Below are 13,467 nucleotides of genomic sequence, written 5' to 3'. Positions count from 1 at the left end.
ACACCCACACAAAACACATGTTCAGGCTTCAGGGGACTTTTTTCTTTGGGCCAAATCTGGAGCTAGATGGTCTCAGGTTTAAGGAATTCTCTGTTGCCTAGGTAGGAGTTTGGAGAAGTACAAAGAGTCTGATGACTTAGGTGGTAAGGCAGAGATTTAACAGAAAGGACACTGAATTTGGAATCAGGAATCCTAGGTGGCCCCTTCCACCTTTTAGCTACATGACTTCAAAAAAGGCAATCACCTCAACCTCAATTTTTTTTTATCTTTAAAATGGATTAATAGCCTCCATGTCACCATCTTCACAGTTTTTTTTTGTAATCAAATACGTGTAAGTGCTTTGTGCTGCATTTTACTAATATGAGCTGTATATTACATGATGACACTGTGTATAAGGCTTAGTGGTTTCATCTTAGCAAAAGTTCCAGAAAGGGATTCCTTGCTCCTTATTCGTCACACACTGCACAGAATTCCAGAAAAAAAAATTCCCTTTCTGGTCATGCCCTACCTGATGGTTAAGACTGACTGTTTCACTACCCGGGGGAGGAGTGAGATCTAAGATCTTTTCTAGCTCAAGTCTTAGACTTTTTCCCATGATGTCTAAAGCAGGATAGGGAGATGGTAGGGGGCTTGGGACCAGCTCTCAGTCTAAGGGGTAGAAGGTTTGCTTTCAGGACCAAGTTTTTGAGTTGTCTCTTTCTTCACTCTAGCTGTAGGAGGTATGTGAACTCTGGAGACACTTGGGTATCTGTGCATCCCAAGAACAGCAAACCCTGCACCTCCTTAACTAGGCAGAGAAATCTCAAAGAGTTACTCCATTTTAACTCTGGGAGATCCATGATTATACCTGTTTTTTAAAATGTAGAAACTGAGGTCAGAGGTCAGAAACTCTCCCAAGCCTGATTTAATGTAACATTGCTACAGAGTGCTGAACGGACACCATTTTCTCTGGGGATCTACTTCTATTATCACATGACATGGGTCTCCCAACAGGACCAGAAGCCATAAAATGGGGAACTTGAGCCAGAAAAAGAGAAAAGTTCTCTTACAGGAACAGCAGCCATCTGTTGGAGGCTGGCCACTGGACTCAGGATGAAGCCAGGACCCAATACCAGGGCTCAGAGAGCACAAGGACTGAGCAGGAATGGTCAGAAAATGTGACTGGAGCCAAATAACAAGTAACTGCTAACCTTCACCAGTACTTCACTATACCAAGCTCCCTGATAAGCATTGACACAATCTATTTCATTTAACCCTTATTTAGACAGTGTGAGGCAGGTACTCTACAGTGTCCAATTTACAGATGGGGAAACTGAGGCTCAGGGTGGATGTATCTAGTCCAACATGGCACCAATGGCAGCAGAGGATTTGCAGCCAAGGATCTGAACCTCTACGCACCCTGCTGCCTTCCCAGGATATCGCCTCCTTATTACAAGGCTCATTTATTTTGGTCATCTTAAGCATTTTCTCAGTGACCCAAATAAATAATGTGCAATTTAAAACTGTTGATCAAGGATCAGAAAGTATGAGTGGCAATGGGAACCAAGGGAGCAGCTGGCAGAAAAGAAACTCTCGCTTCTACCAGATGGCATTTATTTGGCCTGGCGTTTATTTTAGGCAAGTCCGTTCCTCACAGCAGAAGCCAAACACTTGAGGAGGAGGATCAGTAGGCTATGTTCATCAGTCACCTGAGATACGTAAGGTCCTAATAGGCTACTTTTTACCATATATACTAAAACATATCTAGATATAGCAGCGTCATTGCCTCCACAAGAAAAACACCAAGATTATAAAAGCAAAGCGTAGGTGCTTCCATCAAACAGATGAGAAATCAATAATAACTTCCATCTTGCACGTAATTATAATGCCTCTGGGTACCTGATGCCTTCAGCTTGGTAGATGCAGGATCTCTGAAGTGCAAGACAGTTAGCCTGAATATCTCACTGATGGTTTTCAGGTGGGCTTTGTGCTGTTAGATCTCTGAGAGGAGGTGCCAGGGATCCAAGGCAAATGAAAATCTCAGGATTTATCCCCCGCTGAATGCATGGATGTTTCCAGGTAAAACCCAGTAAGAAGGGAACAAAGGGGAAAAAAGGAGCTTGCTAGCTACCCCCTGTCCTCTGGTTTGGAGAGATTATGCTTGATGCTGTGAAAAAAAAAAATAATGCTAATAACATTTCCATGGCTTCTCAACATATGTCCTAGCCCTGTCCTGTTCAAAAAGGAATCCGCGGTCCTCTGCCATCCGCCCCTGCTTGGGTTTAGTCTCCCCGCACGCCTGGGGGTCAGAGCACATCAACTGATGACGGGAGTCTCCACCAGAGCAGGGGGTGCAGCCCACGCGCAAAGCCATGTGAACCGCGGTGACAGGCTCATTTGGAAACAAATGAGAGGTTAAGTAAGAAGTGCATGACGGAGGCAAAACTGAGTTTCCCTTTTCCCCTTCCTGTCGGTTAGAATTAGAAAGTGCCTGTGAGCAGCGTGTGTCAAGAATATGAACGTGAGATGTCATTTCGGCTGCCTCTAATTGAAGCCGGGATAAATGGAGTGGAAAGGCAGCGTCTAATCCAATCAAAACATGAAAAAGGTATTTTGACATGTAAATTACAAACTTCCTGTGTATTTTGTCTCCCCAATTACACCCTCCCCTGTCATGTTTTTTTAAATTATATCTTAATCTCCCAGTCTCCTAATAATTATGTCATCATTCTTGGGCCTTGAACACTGTGTAATGGTATTTTATGGGATATGCCATTCATTATTAACTAAACTCACTTTCTGTCCCCAGTGATACCATATCTCACCGTGTTCAAATATGCCTGGTGTCAGCTTTGTAAATGCTACAGCAGTTCCATTCTCTGCTTCACGATTACATGGAAGTGAATTGGTGAAGCACTTTAGGACAGTTAATCCGACTCATCAGTATCTTATGTGGGGATGGCCAACACCTTTTTCTTTTTAAATGGGATGAGCAATTGGTTTAAAATATAAATCTCTCATCATTGGGGCTTCTTCAAATAGTGCCTTGCACAGAGATTTTACTACTGCTCTTAAAGTAATAGCTGATATTGAGATCATACAACTGAGATCACGAGAAGAAGTCAGATAACAAAGAAAAATGGTAGTTTGATATGCAGAGAGCATTGACATGGCATGTGGGAGGCACTGGTAAATACTATTATAAATTGTTTCCAAGCAGGAGAAAACTTTCAAAGTCATGGCCCATGGTCCCTGGATTTATAGGTGAAAAAAATAATAATAATAACAGCTACCAGGTAAAAGAAATTCACCAGGTCATTCTGTTCTTAGGAGGCAGAAACTAAGATTCCCCAGGGCACCAACGGGACCACATCAAGGTCCTGTCAACCATGCCCCAGAGCCCCCAGAGCCCCCAGAGCCAATGTGTCACCTATGGGACCACCTATAAGCAGGAGTGAAGCATCTCTGAGAAACTCACCAAAGTGACCAGGGTAGCAGCATGTCAGGGAGCAACACACAAAACTGAAAGTCACCATGGAACAACCCCAGCTACTAAAAAGCCACTGATCTCTTCAAACACTTTCTTCAGAAGGCTATCTTTGATTACAGGGCTTATTCACACTTAGAGTAGCGGAGTAGAACAAAAAAAGGAATTACATTCAGAGAGATGAAAGTTCTCATGCAGGAAACACTCCATTCTAGTTCTTGACCTTGGGAATATCAGCAGGCCTCCCTGACCCAGCCTCAGGGTGCTCACCTGTAGAACACAGGTAATAATACCATACCTGCCATGGGGACAAATGCAAGCAGACTTCATTGTCTGTACAGAGTGTGTTTGAAGGACTTTCAAGTGGCGCTAATGGTAAAGAGCCCACCTGCCAATGTAGGCAGACGTTAAGAGACACAGGTTTGATCCCTGGGTTGGGAAGAGTCCCTGGAGGAGGAAATGGCTTACCCACTCCAGTATTCTTGCCTGGGGAATCCCATGGACAGAGAAGCCCGGTGGGCTATAGTCCATGGGGTCCAAAGAATTGGACATGACTGAGCAACAGAGCACTTGTACTTACAGCGTACTTGAAAAACTAAATAGCCAAAACTAGAATATTAAAGTCAAAACCCCTGGATCTGTGTCCCTGTTCTACCACTCATTAGCCCTCTGACCTCAGTTTCTACTTTTTAAAAAACAGGTATAATAAGGGATCTCCCAGAGTTAAAATGGAGTAATAATGCCAAAACTTCAGCCTCTGTGCACCAGTGCTGAGTCAAATCTCGAAGGCAGAGTTTTGTGTGAAGTAGAAAAGGACAGATTTATTCTTTGCCAGGCAAAGGTGGACACGGTGGATGCCTGCTCTCAAAAAGCTGTGTGTCCCAACCTAGGAGAATTTGATGAGGAGTTTAATAGCAACAAGGGCACAAGGGTAGGGTTGCTGGTAAGATTGCCGTGTGTGCAGGGCCTGCACTCCTCTAATCTGGTCTCGGGTAATCCTGATGAGTTTCTTTTGAATGAAGAATGCAGACATCTTCCATTTGTTGTGTTTTAAAGCTTAAATGTATCCCTTGAGGTGGAACCAGGACCCTGCCCCAAGGCTGCACTGTCATTTCCTGGCTGCTCCTCCCTTGTCTTTGCAACCGCTCCCTTCCCAAATTAGCAGCTGTTTGCATCTCTGCCCTCTGGGGCTCAGGGAAAGCCATGGAGGCTAGAGTCTGTTTCCTGCAAGAAACGGGATGGAAAGGCTTCCACACCCATGCGCTCTGCAGGGGTTTGGCATCAGTAATGTGTGCTTCAGGGTTTTACCAGGTACCTGGCACGTGTGAGGTATTGAATGGCCATCAGAGCCATAAACTTTACTATTGGAAGCATGTCTAAGTGAAAGATTGAAACGTGAGACTGGCAGGGGGAATGCCAACAATGATCCAGATATGTGGGCCCACGGCCTGCTTGTGGGCAGGTCATTGAGATCACGTCAGCTACCACATTGAATCCTTTGGCTGAGTCCAGTGTGACAGGCGGAAACAACATAGGTGCCTAGGAGTGTTCCACTTAGAGCATCCTCTGAAGAAGGAGGTGGGTTGTTCTGTGTTTACTGAAATCCGTGAGTATACGAGGGCTTCACGGACCATCTTACGCACCCACCTCCATGGAAGGGAGGTTTTGGATACTGACAGGCGGCCAGCAGCTTCCCTCTTTACTTTTCTTCAAATAACATGATGTTAGGCCCTGCAGGAAATCAGAAATACTGAAATCACAGTGTCTGTCCTTAAGTCCAGAAGCAGAAATAAGAGCTGTAGGAAAAATATCCCTAGTTTAAAATAGAAAATGAGAAACATGTGACAGGTGGTGGTGGTTTAAATGGTTTAGTCACTTAAGTCATGTCCACCTCTTGCGACCCTATGGATTGTAGCCAGCCAGGCTCCCCTGTCCATGGGATTTTCCAGGCAAGGATACTGGAGTGGATTGCCATTTCCTTCTCCAGGAGATCTTCTGGACCTAGGAATCAAACCCAGGTCTCCTGAATTGCAGGCAGACTCCTGCATTATAGGCAGATTCTTACCGACTGAGCTAGGAGAGAAGCCCACATGCTACAGGAGTTGCCAGCCAAGTTTCAGGAAGAGATTTTGTCCTATGCTGTGCTTAGTCACTCATTCGTGTCAGACTCTTTGCGACCCCATGGACTATAGTCTGCCAGGCCCCTCTGTTCATGAGATTCTCCACGCAAGAATACTGGAGTAGGTTGCCATGCCCTCCTCCAGGGGAATTTCCCAAACCAGGGTTCAACCCATGTCTCCTGAACTGCAGGGGGATTCTTTACCAGTTGTGCTACCAGTGAAGAGATTTTAGTATAATCCTAATCTTTATTGTATTAGAGGTCTTTTTGAAAAGGTAAATGGAAGCCCTGGAGAAGGCAATGGCAGCCCACTCCAGTACTTTGCCTGGAGAATCCCATGGACGGAGGAGCCTGGTAGGCTGCAGTCCATGGGGTCGCTAGAGTCGGACACGACTGAACGAAATCACTTTCACTTTTCACTTCATGTATTGAAGATGGAAATGGCAACCCACTCCAGTGTTCTTGCCTGGAGAATCCCAGGGATCGGGAGGCCTGGTGGGCTGCCGTCTGTGCGGTCACACAGAGTTGGACACGACTGAAGTGACTTAGCAGCAGCAGCAAATGGAAGCCCATCCTCATTAGGAAAGTTATTCTAAAAAGAAAGAATAGTAACTAAAATGAAATCTATGTTTTAAAAAATTGCAGATACAGAAATTGGGCCACAAATAGTGATCTTGATATCTAGGAGAGTACTTTTAAATGGGCCAGTGACAGTCTCTGGGTATCATCCTAAAACTGCCCCCAGACCGTTTACTTCTTCAAATCAGGTTAGTACTGGGTGAGCTTCCCAGGTGGTGCTAGTGGTAAAGAACCTACCTGCCAATGCAGGAGGCTTAAAAGATGTGAGTTCAATCCCTGGGTTGGGAAGATCCCCCGGAGAAGGGCATGGCAACCCACTCCAGTATTCTTGCCTGGAGAATTGCATGGACTATATTCGAGATCATACATATTAGATTATTTTAAACATAGTTCAAATAAACATATCTTTAGCTATTTAGAGCCCATCTACTCCACACACCCTGTGAAACTACACCATATGGAACCATCTTCCAACCACAGATAAGACAGGCTCCGTAACTATACAAGACCCCAAAGCACTGCTTCCTTTCAAAGTTCTCCGACTCACAGACTTCCCACCTTGCTGCCGCTCAGCATCACCTGAACACAGAAGACGACTCTCCTGTTCCCCTCTCCCCTGAGTTTCCTTGCCTATTCTCCTTCAGGGTGGTGACCCCAGAACAGCCTCCGGAAGAAATCTCCCCTCTTACGCAACCCTGTGCAGGTCTCACCCGCTGAAATGCATTGTGTCCTTTCTCTTCCTTGGTCAACCCTGGAATCCTCAAACCTACCACAGGAGGTGTTCTGTTTGGGCTGCTGTGCTCTGGCAGAGTACCGTAGACTGGCTGGCTTATGAACAACAGACGTTTATTTTTCACATCTCTGGATGCCAGGAGACTCGGTGTCTGGTGAGAGCTCAGTTCCTGCTTTAGTTCTCTCAGGCCCTCACATGGAGGAACGGAGGTCTCTGGGGTCTCCTTTATTAAGTCCTTAATTCCCACCCAAAGGCCCCACCTCCAAATACCAACATTAGAGGTTACTTTTAGCGTATGAATTTTATGGGCATGAAAACAGGGAAACCACCACCGAGTGGAGTCAACCCTGGACTTAGCATCAGCAGAGTGACGCCCAGCTCCCAGCACATCCCTGCTCTGTGGCCTCAGGCCAGTCACTCACCCTTCCGGGTGTCACATTCCCCGGCTAAGGGAGAGAAAGTCTACCTCTCCGTGTCAGGTTGACCAGGACCCTGTCAGTGCATGAGGAGGAGCCAGAAGAGGAACTGGGCAGACCATCAGCAAACCACAAGGGACCTTTGGGTGTCCTGGTAGAACTCCCATGTTGTATCTACAGGGAAGTAACATGGGAGATGATAGTGCATGTCTCGCCCCCAAACAGTGAGAGGCTCTGCAGAGATGAGGAGGGGAGCGCCGTAAGAGCTGGGGAAACTTCACGTGGGCACCTGCCCCCTGCAGTCCCGTAAAGATGACCATTCACAGCGGCCCTGCACCGATGGTGCTGTCATCCCCATTTCCCAATGGGAGTCTCCTTCTCCTAAGGCTGGTATATGTCTACCTGCAGGCCTAAGTGAGACTGGGGCCCCTTAGGTGACCAACTAGCTCCCCTGGTTTCTGGCTCCCATTTCAAGAGCTCAGCTTGTGATCAGTGTCATCACCTGCCTTCATCAAAGGCAGACCTGATTCTGGTATCTGGCTGCTATTCACCATAATAATCAGCTCTTACACAACTATGATAAGAGTGGTAATGGTAATCTGGATAACCACTGCGGAGACACCCCTTCCTCTAGGCATTTTCTTTACCATAGATCAAGACAGTTTTAACCTTGCCTCTTGACTCTAGGTCTGTGATGTCCAAGAAGTCCTTCTACTATGACAGAAATTGTCGATATACGTGCTATCCAGTATGGTAGCCACTAGCCACGCTGAGGACTCGATATGTGACTAGCATGACCAAGGGGCTGAATTTATAATTGTATTTAATTCTATCTGATTTAAATAGTTACAAGTAGCCAGTGACTACCAAACCAGACAACACAGTTCTGGAGTTTGTACATTTGGAGACTCCAGGGCAGTTCTCTAAACATAGTAGTTACTTTTCCTTGCCCTCTCTCAACCCCAGCAAACTTAACTCTCCAGTATCAGAGCTTTTAGACTAGGAGCTTAACTAGCTCAATTTAGTTATCACTTTTCCTATTAGATTTGCATTTAACGAGGCCCTTGGTGCACCTATCAGATGCAAGTCTTGAGCGAGAATGTGCTATGTACCCAGGACCCCCTGTGCGCACAGCCTGGGGAGTTAAAGGAACAGAGATTCATCTCTGAGGGAACTTGCTTCGGACAATGGAGAGTAGGTCGTGGTGATGGTGATCATGGTGGACATAGGGAAGAGAAGCCAGATTCTGGATTTATTTTCAAAGTAGAGTCAATGGCCTTGAATGAGCTTGAATATGGTGAGTATGAGGGATGATACGGAAAAGTCAAAAAGAGTTTGAGCCTCCAAGAAAGAGCCAGTGTGATAAGACATTGAGCAATATGGAGAAATACTAAAAATGACTCAAGATTCTCTGTGCGGCTCCTGGACCTTGAATCCCACTCCACAATGTCTCCCAGTTCTCTAGACATAACCATTTCACAAGCTGCTTTACTCAGAACTTACTGTGTTCATTACAATCTCAAGGGTTTTGCTTATGTCTACACCCTATGACACCCCAGAAGGCCCCCTAACTTTTATTTTCATTCTACATTATTCAAGAATAGACTTCCTACTGGATAACTGCCTTTAGTCTCAGTCTCCTCTAATTCTCCCACCTATTGATATTATCTTTTTTTACCTTACTGATGTCACTTTTCTGCTTAAAATCCTATGATGAGCTGCAGATATAGCCACAGTAAGGCATATGTACAAACAAGTCCCAAACTCACTAGCATCCTCTGTGAAGCCTTCCATAAGACTCACTGAAGAATTCATGGCCCCTGATGACACTTTTGTAGCTTACTTCACTTACCATACTATATTATTATTCTCTAAATCCCTATTGTACATCAGCACAGACCCTGACACCTGATAGATACTCAATAGATATTTATTAAATCATTAAATCATCTATTTAGAATTTTACAGCTTTTCAACAATTTTACTTGTCTTGGTCTCATGACTTGGAAAGTGTCTTCCAGAAGCTGTAAATGCAAATATCTACAGGTTGCAGTTAGGGAAGGCAAATAAATATAGTTAGGGGTAGGACAATAAGGTACGGTGGGGCTTGTGACAAAGCAAACTCTGTGCTTTGTCACAGAGTTTATGGCCTGTCTAAAAGCATTCTAATGAGAAAATAATTAAATACTGTGTCAGTCAAATGAAATAATCTGCAGCAAATTTGATCCATAGGCAATGTAGCCCACTGGTCTGGTAGATCATCACCTCTGAGTTAAGTTTTAATATAATAAAGAATTCTTTCTACCAGTATAGAATTTTTGTTTTTTGCAAAGTGATCTGTAACTTACAATACAAATAAGTCAATGCAGATAGGTTAATAGAAAACTCCTTAGGAGGCTTCATCCAGAGTTGAAACTACCATGAGATGATTTCTACAAGAAGCAATCTAGAACTCCTAACCACCTACTCCCTGACTAATACTTCCATTTGCCCCATTGTTGCAGGAGCGACCTTGCTGTTGAATTCATCCCTTTATCCCCAGCACAATGTCTGGAATCAGCCGGAAGTTCAAAACACGCATCAAAGTAATGAATGACTAACTTTGGTGCAATTGATGTCTCTCCCTTTCCAATTCTGACACATTCTTGAAGCTACTCTTGATACCAAAACTTCAGGGGCAAAAAAGACCTCCCACTGTCATGGTGGGCTTCATGTGAGGGCAGCTAGGGAAGGGCAAGAGGCTGGGTTGAAACTCTAGCACTTTGACAGCTTGTGTTAGTCACTCAATCATGTCTGACTCTTTACAACCCCATGGACTTTAGCCCCACAGGCTCCTCTGTCTATGGAATTCTCCAGGCAAGAATATGGGACTGGGTTGTCATTTCCTTCTCCAGGGGATTGTCTCAACCCAGGGTTTGGACCTGGGTCACCCACATTGCAGGCAGATTCTTTACCGTCTGAGCCACCAGGGAAGCACTTAGAGAAAACCCAACACCCATCTGCAGCAATAAACAGGCACTGCTGCTGCTGCTAAGTCACTTCAGTCGTGTCCGACTCTGTGTGACCCCATAGACAGCAGCCCACCAGGCTCCCCCGTCCCTGGGATTCTCCAGGCAAGAACACTGGAGTGGGTTGCCATTTCCTTCTCCAATGCATGAAAGTGAAAAGTGAAAGTGAAGTCGCTCAGTCGTGTCCGACTCTAGCGACCCCATGGACTGCAGCCTACCAGGCTCCTCCATCCATGGGATTCTCCAGGCAAAAGTACTGGAGTGCGGTGCCATTGCCTTTCAGCATGCATGGGAGGCAGCTGTAACTTTCTGGATCCTCTGCAGTGAAGAGCACAAGATGGGCAGAAGAAGCAGTCAGTGAAGACGCCCAGTTAAAGCCTGAATGCTGAATACTCCCTGCCCCGTAGAGAGGTTGCACAATATGCAGAGTGACGGTGGTAGGACTCCTACAGATGAGACAAGGAAATCCAGACAGGACACAAAAGTCCTTGTTAAGCATTTCCTTAGTCCCTAGGGAAGAGGGATTGAGAGCTGAGGCTAGAACTTTATTGTGTATTGATTACTGTTCATATTGCTTAATTGGCTTATGTTAACTGAAAGATAAATGCTATAGAAAGTACTCAGTACCTACACTTTGATTGATTATCAAAACAATATCCTTAATCCTCATGCAAACAGAGTTCATAGTTTATCCAAAACCTACAAGTTTTCCCGTAACTTTTACCTGGGCTCCTGAATGAACAGAGGGGATTCATTTCATTCTTCCACCTGCTCTGCCCTGCTGTGTCTTAGAATACTCCTCTAGAAGCATTGCTTTCAGTCTTTTTTTTTTTTAATAAGCCTTGGGACTTTTCACTCAGATGAAATCTTTAAATAAAACATAGTGTGTAAAGCAGATGCAGGCTATAGGGCTCTGTAGGAAGAAGTACCAGGGGCTATAATCAACACAGTCCTTCCCCTCCCTCCTTCCCCACTCGCTGCCCTTCTGCCCCCAACCTGGGCAATGCCAGGACGCTCTGAGAAGCCTCACAAGATTTGCAGTGGTACTAAATAAGCCCTGGGCTATCTCATCCATTCTCAGTGGCTCTCCAGGTATCTCTACCTAAGATGTCTGATTTCAGCAAATCAGAAGTAAAGTTGTTGAAACTGGCCTAATTCCTTCACCACTTGAGAGCTCCAGATCCTCCTTTCCTTTGTTCCCACTCTCAAAACAAGCTGGCTGCTAATAAAGCCTCTTCAGTATTCAGAATATTTCAGGAGCATCCTCTCATTTGAGCATGAGTCTCTCCTCCTGGCTGTGAGAAAAAGAGACTGGTATCCCCATTTCACATCACAGGAGCAGAGACCAAGTCCGGAGGCCCTGCCACGAACTGGTGTCCATTCCTCTGACTCTTTCATCTATAATTTAGGGAAGCCTGGGCCCCAGGTAGCTGTGTGTCTGGGGTGCCTCCCTCTATACCTCACTCTGCACTTTAAAGAAGTAAACTTTTCCATACACCATTCCCCAAATCGAACATCCCTCCCATTACTCATCTCCACCTAACACACACACACAAAAACCAAGCTACAGATACCTGTGTTTGGCACATAGCCCATGTCCTAAGCTCTTTTCTTCCCTTATCCCACTTCAAGTTATTTTTCCTGACTTGTGCCTGATGTTGACTTCCAAAGATTCCATCTTTTTCTGCATCTCAGGATTCAGATTCTTCCCCTGGAATTCTGAACCCTGGATCCTCTCGCATTGATCTTGATTTATCCCAGTGGTGATGGTTTGAAGATCTGTATGCACCAACCACTCAGATTATGGATGAAGCTGTCATCCAGGCAGTCTGAGTGACCCCCAGTAAACTCACCCTTCCCCTGGGCTCTGGTTGTCTGGAACTTCCATCTGATGTCAGCTACTCCAGGCGGACAAACACACCTTCCAAATATCTACTTTAGACTATGCCCTCAGCATTTATCAAAGGCACAAGAGTAGGGTCAGATATATGCCTCCCACATTGTTGCAGCAAACACTCAGATCAGATCAGATCAGTCGCTCAATCGTGTCTGACTCTTTGAGACCCCATGAATCACAGCATGCCAGGCCTCCCTGTCCATCACCAAATCCCGGAGTTCACTGAGACTCGCGTCCATCGAGTCAGTGATGCCATCCAGCCATCTCATCCTCTGTCGTCCCCTTCTCCTCATGCCCCCAACCCCTCCAAGCATCAGAGTCTTTTCCAATGAGTCAACTCTTTGTATGAGGTGGCCAAAGTACTGGAGTTTCAGCTTTAGCATCATTCCTTCCAAAGAAATCCCAGGGCTGATCTCCTTCAGAATGGGCTGGTTGGATCTCCTTGCAGTCCAAGGGACTCTCAAGAGTCTTCTCCAACACCACAGTTCAAAAGCATCAATTCTTCGGCACTCAGCCTTCTTCACAGTCCAACTCTCACATCCATACATGACCACAGGAAAAACCATAGCCTTGACTAGACAGAACTTTGTTGGCAAAGTAATGTCTCTGCTTTTGAATATGCTGTCTAGGTTGGTCATAACTTTCCTTCCAAGGAGTAAGCGTCTTTTAATTTCATGGCTGCAGTCACCATCTGCAGTGATTTTGGAGCCCAGAAAAATAAAGTCTGACACTGTTTCCACTGTTTCCCCATCTATTTCCCATGAAGTGATGGGACCAGATGCCATGATCTTCGTTTTCTGAATGTTGAGCAAACACTAGTCATTAGCAAATATATAACCTTCCCATGGGAGAAAAAGTTAGTCTCTCAGTTTGTCTTTTTTTTAATAGACTAATAAAGATTATTAGGTATTGACTCAAATACTGCTTCAGTTCATACTATATAGCTAGATAAAAATAATTTTAAATGAATAAAAGCAATGAAGTAAAAGGAAAATGAAGTAAAGGGAAAACAGTTAGAAGCGGCCATGGAACACTGGACTGGCTCCAAATTGGGAAAGAAGTACGTCAAGGCTGTATATTGTCACCCAGTTTATTTAAATTATATGCAGAGCACATCATGTGAAATGCCAAGCTGGATGAAGCACACATTGGAATCAAGATTGCAGGGAGAAATATCAATAACCTCAGATAGGCAGATGACACCACCCTTATGGCAGAAAGTGAAGAGGAACTAAAAAGCCTCTTTATG

Source organism: Bos taurus, chromosome 21 (assembly GCF_002263795.3).
Source record: "Bos taurus isolate L1 Dominette 01449 registration number 42190680 breed Hereford chromosome 21, ARS-UCD2.0, whole genome shotgun sequence".
NCBI classification, from domain to species: Eukaryota; Metazoa; Chordata; class Mammalia; order Artiodactyla; family Bovidae; genus Bos; species Bos taurus.
The sequence above is the reverse complement of the archived record's forward strand: the minus strand, read 5'-3'. Positions refer to the sequence as shown.